Raw genomic sequence first — 7112 nt, 5'->3', positions numbered from 1 at the left:
CAACATCTTGAGTTCGCTGCAAGGGTTAAATGGTCTACACCCATTAAAATCCAGTGCCTGGAACCTACTGTGTACGTGGTTAATGTTTGCACTAATCTTTATAACTCAAATAAACAGTGTCCCAGCTAGATCAAAAGCTCTAACTTTTGTATGTCCCAAAACATATTACAGAGTTTTCCACACAGCAGGTGTTCCATAACTCTGTTGATTTTTGGTAAAATTATTTCCCAAAAGAAACATCAGGAGAAACGCTTAAGAAAATGATGCCAAAGCTGTTAGGTTTATAAAGGTGCTTTGGAACTAAGAAAGAGCAAAGGGAATTCTTAAAAAACTTCCCTTGAACACTATTCCAAAAAAATTTGAGCATATACTATGGGTCAGACATGGTGCTCAATGCTCTATGGATAGTGCAACGAAAAAGACAAGTTTCTCTTTCTTGTGAGGTTCATGATGAAAGACACATGAACGTATGTGAGAATGTTGAAAAGAAGATATGTATAGTGTTATGTTGCCATAGGCAGGGATGGACTACTCAGTAAGCAAGGAAATGTCAGGCTTACCTTGTGAAATCTAATGTGAAAAACATGTAAAAAAAAAAAAAAAAACCCCACCAAATTATTAGTGTGAATACCATGTGAAGATATTTAGCACAAGCAAGCTTGTGCTTACATTGCTAATTGGATAATAAAATGCTGGTCACATGGGCATTGATCGATGGGGTTGTACTGACTGGATACTTACATTTTCAGGTTGCCTGAGGTAGCCCACATTTCTATTTCTGTGTACTGCATGAGTGATTTTGAAAATGAGAATGATGCTCAAATTGAAAATGGAATGAGGTTCCTGGGGAATGGGAGCAGAAGTGGTTTTGGGAGAACACACTGAAACTGTGTAAAACAAGAAGGTCAGATTGAACAAAACGGATGATTTATTTTGGTTTTACTTTTTACCTAAAAAAAAAAAAAAAGGAACAATGAGGACAAGACTTCTCTGTCATTGTTAGTTCTCAATAGGTACCGTTGAGTTGGTTCTGACTCATAGAGACCCAACACAAATTTGTTTGTTTTTCTGGAAGTTCATGGTACTCTTAAAGTTCTTCACAAACACCAATAATCCAAATGCATCAATTCTTCTATGCTCTTCCTTAGTTATTGTCCAACTTTCACATGTATATGAAGGATTGAAAATATCTTGTCTTGGGTTAGTTGCACCTTAGTCCTCAAACTGATATTTACTCTTGAACCCTTTAAAAAGGTCTTTTGTAGAAGATTTGTCTAACGCAATATGTCCTCTGATATCTTGACTACCGCTTCCATGAGTGTTGATTGTGGATCCAAGCATAATGAAGTATTTGACAATGTCACTTTTTGGTCCAGTTGTGTGGATTTTTGTTTTGTTTGCATTGAGGTGCAATCCATGCAGAAGGTTACAACCATTGTTCTTGATCAGAAAGTATTTTACTGCTCTAGAATGCAGCTGATGAGGACTAGTTCTTCCATCATCCATGCTCTTTACTACAAGGATGTCAATATGACCTAAACCCACTAAATGTTGGTGGGACAATGCAGAGGAAAGCAGATTCTTGCCTCCAGGCCCTTGTACGTGCCGTTACTCTCACCTGTCTGCTCCTACCAGTCATTCAAATATTTACCTCCTCTGGTATAGTCTGTTAAAGGAAAAAGCAACATTAATATCGATTTCTGACTAATGTAGATTTAAGGTGTAAAAATCCTTTGGGATACAAGATAAAAAGCTGTTGTCTTTTCCTTGTGAATTTTCCAGATTGCTATTCCAGTTTTCTGTTGAAATTTGTACCTTTGTAGGGGATGTTTCCACTTTAAGTGTGTTGTTGGGATGCAAGTATGTCTAGTCAATAAGGTGGTGGACTAATTAATATCCACTTATCTAAGGGACTGGAGTCCTGGTGTGGTGCTGTGGGTTAATGCGCTGGGCTGCAAGGTCAGTCATTCAAGCTCACCAGCCACTCTTCTGAAACCCTCTACAGGGTCACTGTAGATTGGAATTGACTTGACAACACTCAACAACTACAACATCTGAGGGGACTGAGTGACAAGAGTAGAGAAGGCCTGTAGGACCAAGGTGGGCCAGTGGCAAATCCAGTCATGGTGTGAGGAATATTTGTGACTACAACAGGAACCTGACCTTTGGATATTCTCTTTAGGCTAGGCTGATGGCCTTGTGGTATCTCTGGGTGGTGCAAACAGCTGCTGGAAGTTGAAAGTTCACATCCACTCAGAATCACCTTAGAAAAAAGTCTGTCAATCTACTTCCCCCAAAAAATGTCATTGAAAGCCCTATGGTACACATAGAATCACCATGAGTTGGTGTCAGCTGCCAATGATTGCTTTTGGGTTTCATGGTCTTGTGTGGACAGTGATGGCTCAGTGGGAGAATACACACCCATGGGAGAACCCAGGCTTGATATCTGGCCAATGCACCTATTCTAGTCACTGCCTGTCTGTCAGTTGAGGCTTGCATGTTGCTATGACATGAAACAGGTTTCAGTGGAACTTCCAGTCAAAGACAGACTAGAAAGAAAGACCTGGTGAAGATCAGCCAATGAAACTCCTATGGCTCACAATGGTCTCATCTGCAAAGTATTCTGGGACTGGTACAGAATTGTTTTTGCTCTGTTATGCATGAGGCCACCGTGAGTTAGAGTCTGACTTTATGAAAATGACAACAACAATGGTATGGTGCCTAAGATTTACAAGGTGGGGATGCTCAGAATGAATATGGAAGAAAGCACATGCTCTCCTATATATGTTTTTCAACTGTTCATTGAGACAGGACTACTAGATTCCAAGTGTTTGACCATGTTGGGCCCAGATTTGCATAAAGGTGGAATTAGTACTGGGGTGGCATCCAATCATCAGGCTCTGGCATCACAGAGGAGTCACACTGAGGAGCTCCATGAGCCTAAGGACTATGGCAGTACACTTCATGATGGATCCTGGGGAAATAGTATGCTACCTTCATGTACTTTGTAATCATCAAAATCTGCCAAAAAGTAATGAACAGCATAGGAGGAATATGGCTGGTACCATGTTGTTGTTTCTAGGTGCCACTGAGTCAGTTCCAACCACAGAAACCGTATGCACAACAGACGGAAACCCTGCCTGGTCCTGTACCACACTCACAATCCTCATTACACTTGAGCCCATTGCTGTTGCCACTGTGTCAGTCCATCTTGTTGGGGATCTTCCTCATTTTTGCTGACCATCTACTTTACCAAGCATGATATCCTTCTCCAGCGACTGGTCCTTCTTCATCATTAAATATTTTAAGTCCTCTTCTCTTTCAGCAAACAAGGTTGTGTCATCTGCATATAACGGATTCTTAATGATTCTTCCTCTTATCCTGATGCCATTTTATTTGCATATAATCCAGCTTCTCAGATTGTCCGCTCAGCATACAGATTGAATAAATATGGTGAAAGAATACAATCCTGGCACACATATTTCTTGATTTTAAACCATTTAGTGTCCCCTTGTTCTGTTTGAACAACTGCGTTTTGTTCTATGTACAAGTTCCTCATGTACCATAGAGTAACTAGGAATCCAAGCTCACTAACAATGAACAGATTATGACTCATAGTGACACTATATAGGCTAATACTATAAATTCTATAGGAGTAGACAGCCTCATTTTTCTCCCATTAAGTAGCTGGTGGGTTTGAACTTGTTAACTTTGCAGTTAACAATCCAACATCTATCCACAGAACGAAGAGATGTGGATGTGGGCAACTCCTGTGAGCTACTAGCAGTTGGTGGAAGACATGAAGGGAAATGTATATTCAATTCCAGCAAATGAGGGAAGGATAATTAATATAATAGAGGTAAGCATGTTTTAATAAAACACAAGTAAGATTTTGCTGAAGATAATTAAAAAGCAGTTGTTGTTGTTGTTGTTAAGTGTCATTGATTCAGTTTCAACTCATATCCACCCTGAATTGGGTGGCCTAGGAGATGCTGTTAGGTTTGGACCCCCGACCTTGGAGTATCAGGATTAGAGAAAGACTTATTAACAACCTGCGATACACAGATGACTCCACCTTGCTTGTTGCAAGAGAAGAAAACTTAAAATACTTGCTGATGAAAATCAAGGACTACAGCCTTCAGTGTAGATTACACCTCAACATAAAGAAAACAAAAATCCTCACAACTTTACTCATAAAACTACATTATGATTAATAGAAAAAAAAAATGTTGACGTTGTCTAGGATTGCATTTTACTTGTATCCATCATCAACCTTCATAGAAGCAGCAATAAGAATATCAAATGGTCTATTGCATTGGGTACATATTCTGCAAAATATTTTCTTAAAGTGTTACAAAAAATGTCATTTTGAGCACTAAGATGTGACTGAAACAATCCATGGTATTTTCATTTGTTTCATATACAGGTGAAATCTGAATGATTAACAATGAAAATAATTATAATGAATAAGGAAAAATGAAGAAGAATGAATGCTTTTGAATTGTGGTGTTAGGAAAGAATCCAAAATAATGAACAAATTTTTCTTGGGAGAAATAAAGCCAGAATGCTCCTTAAAAGCAAGGATGGCAAGACTTCATGTCATGTACTTTGGACGTGTCACCAGGAGGGACCAGTCTCTGGAGAAGGACATCATGCTTGATAAAGTAGAGGCTCAGAAAATAAGAGGAAGACCCTTAATGAGATGAATGACACAGTAGCTACAAGAATAATCCCAAACACAGTTACCAGAGTTCCTTAAGGATGGTGTAGGACACGGCAATGTATTGGTTCTATGCATATAGGGTCATTATGAGTTGGAACCAACTCAACAATCCCTAACAACCTAATAGCAAAAACATATAAGAATTAAGTGAAAGAACTGTTCTCATAACCAGATTTTCTACGTTTCCAGTCCTAATTAGTTTTGTTTTTTAAAACTTATTCATTAAATTTATCTGAAGAGGTGACTCAAAAAGAGACTCTCAACATGAGGCCACTTGAAGCAGCTCCACCTGGTTTGGCACTGTGGGTTAATGCACCAGACTGCAAAGCCATTTGAACTGCAAGGTCGGTGGTTCAAGCTCACCAGCTGCTCCTCAGAAACCCTATACAGGGTCACTATGTGTTGGAACTGACTCAGTGGTACTTAACAATAACAACAACTTCTTTTATGTATTGTAGTATGGGGGTTTCTTCCAGATAAGTTTCCATTTTCACATGGGTATTCACTCTAGAAAAATCTTACATCCATCATGTAAGTCATTTATTATAGTGTACCATACAGGTGATATGGAATTGGCTGCTAGCATAAATGCTGTCAGTTCAAACCTTCTTGTCTGTTACATGGGATAAAGGCCTATCTGCTTCCATAAAGATTACAGCCAAGAAAACACTATGAAGCAGTTCTACTCTATAACACATAGGGTCTGTCTGTGTTGGTATTGACTTGTGAATAACAAGCTTCATTTTTGTGTTATGCTTTCTTCTCCTCAGCAGACTTGCCATCTTCATTTCGTAACCTAGATTTTCAAGTTATGAATCTGAGCCACTTTCTTATGTCTGTGTTAATCTCCAGGGATCTGAGGATCAAGGAAGAAGAGGGAGTTACTCACAACTACACTGTTCTTGACTCATTGGAAAGAGTAACCACTCTTTAATATTAGGCATCATTTCACACAGAGGATAAAACTGAGCTCTGAAAACTTAAGATCATGACCAAGATTACATAGCCAGTAAATAATGTGCCCATGGCTTTGAAACCATGTCTTGTTTTATCTATGTGTACAATGAACCTGAATTAATTAATTGACTAGACACTCTCCCCTCCCTCTCCCCATTTCCACAACATTCTGAACAAATGAGAATGGACGACATTACCAGAAAGATACTACTGAAAGAGTAAAATTCTCCAAGCAGCTGGGGGTTGTAAATCTTAGGGATGGAAATTAGTCTGGGGTCACGCTTATTTGTGGTCATTAGAAGTCCTTAAGGTTTCAGAAGGGCTCTTTGTTTGCTGAGCTGGCCACAGTTTTTCCAAAAGTGAAAGCCAATCTTTCATTTTATTTCATGTTGATTTGTTTTTTCTTAGCACAGTGAGGTAGTGTCTGAGAGAGAACTTGCATTTTTCTGAAAAAAAAAAAAAAAAAAGAAGAAATAGGAAAAATACTCCAAACATGGCAGAGAGCATAAATTGGTCTTTTTTACTGAAGGATATGTTTCCCCAAAGAACATCTAGCGTGATTGCAGCCATTTGGCAGCACACTGAAGATGTGGAATGTATAGCCATCCTGGGTCTAGAGGTCTGTCTCCTTGGGTTGCCAAGGGTTGTCACATTGCATGGGTGACTAGCAGTACTTTTCCCATGCCAGGACCTTGGACATTAACAAATAAAGAAAGCTTTCTTTTAATGAGGCAGCTGGTACCAGAGCTGCTGAACGTCAAGCCATGGCAACCAATAGAACTGTCAGAAACAGTCAACAAATGGCAGCCCTTTTCCAGAAACTTCCTGGAATCCCCTTGGAATTTAATCAGCCTCTCTTAGTCCAACAAAGAAGACCTCAACTCAGGGAAACTTTATGTCTGGGAGGCAACTTTTGGTTCCCATGTTTACTTTCAGAATGAAAAGTGAGGAACAGAGGTTTTAGAAAGCACAGTAGAAGTGGGGCTGGGCAGCAGCAGTTCACTTCTATAGTAGGCATGTATCCAGCTGAAGTGGAAGTATGAAAAATCACTGAGAATTTGGCCTGAATTCAGTACTTTAATACATATGGTCTTTGTTAGTGCATACAATAACGCTAGCTGGTAAGTAATCTTAACCACCATCATCAAAGCAGAGCAAAGAATTGCTGCAAGTCAAACTTCAGGAAGCTGACCTTGAACTTGGATCCAGATCTGTGTCACACCCGTGTATTTATCACTGTATCTTATAGCTTCATCACAGTGTAGAATAATAACTGACTTCCATGATTTCACTGGACTTCTTAATACATCAGTTCATGTTTTTTTTTTTTGTTTTGTTTTTTTAATTAAATGTTTTTATTTTGCATTGAGTGAAAGTTTACAGGGCACATCATCAGCTTCACATTCAACCATTCATATAGCTTGTTTCATTA

The sequence above is a fragment of the Chrysochloris asiatica genome, unplaced genomic scaffold (assembly GCF_000296735.1).
Source record: "Chrysochloris asiatica unplaced genomic scaffold, ChrAsi1.0 scaffold00292, whole genome shotgun sequence".
In the NCBI taxonomy this organism is placed as follows: domain Eukaryota; kingdom Metazoa; phylum Chordata; class Mammalia; order Afrosoricida; family Chrysochloridae; genus Chrysochloris; species Chrysochloris asiatica.
This window is presented reverse-complemented; position numbering follows the sequence as displayed.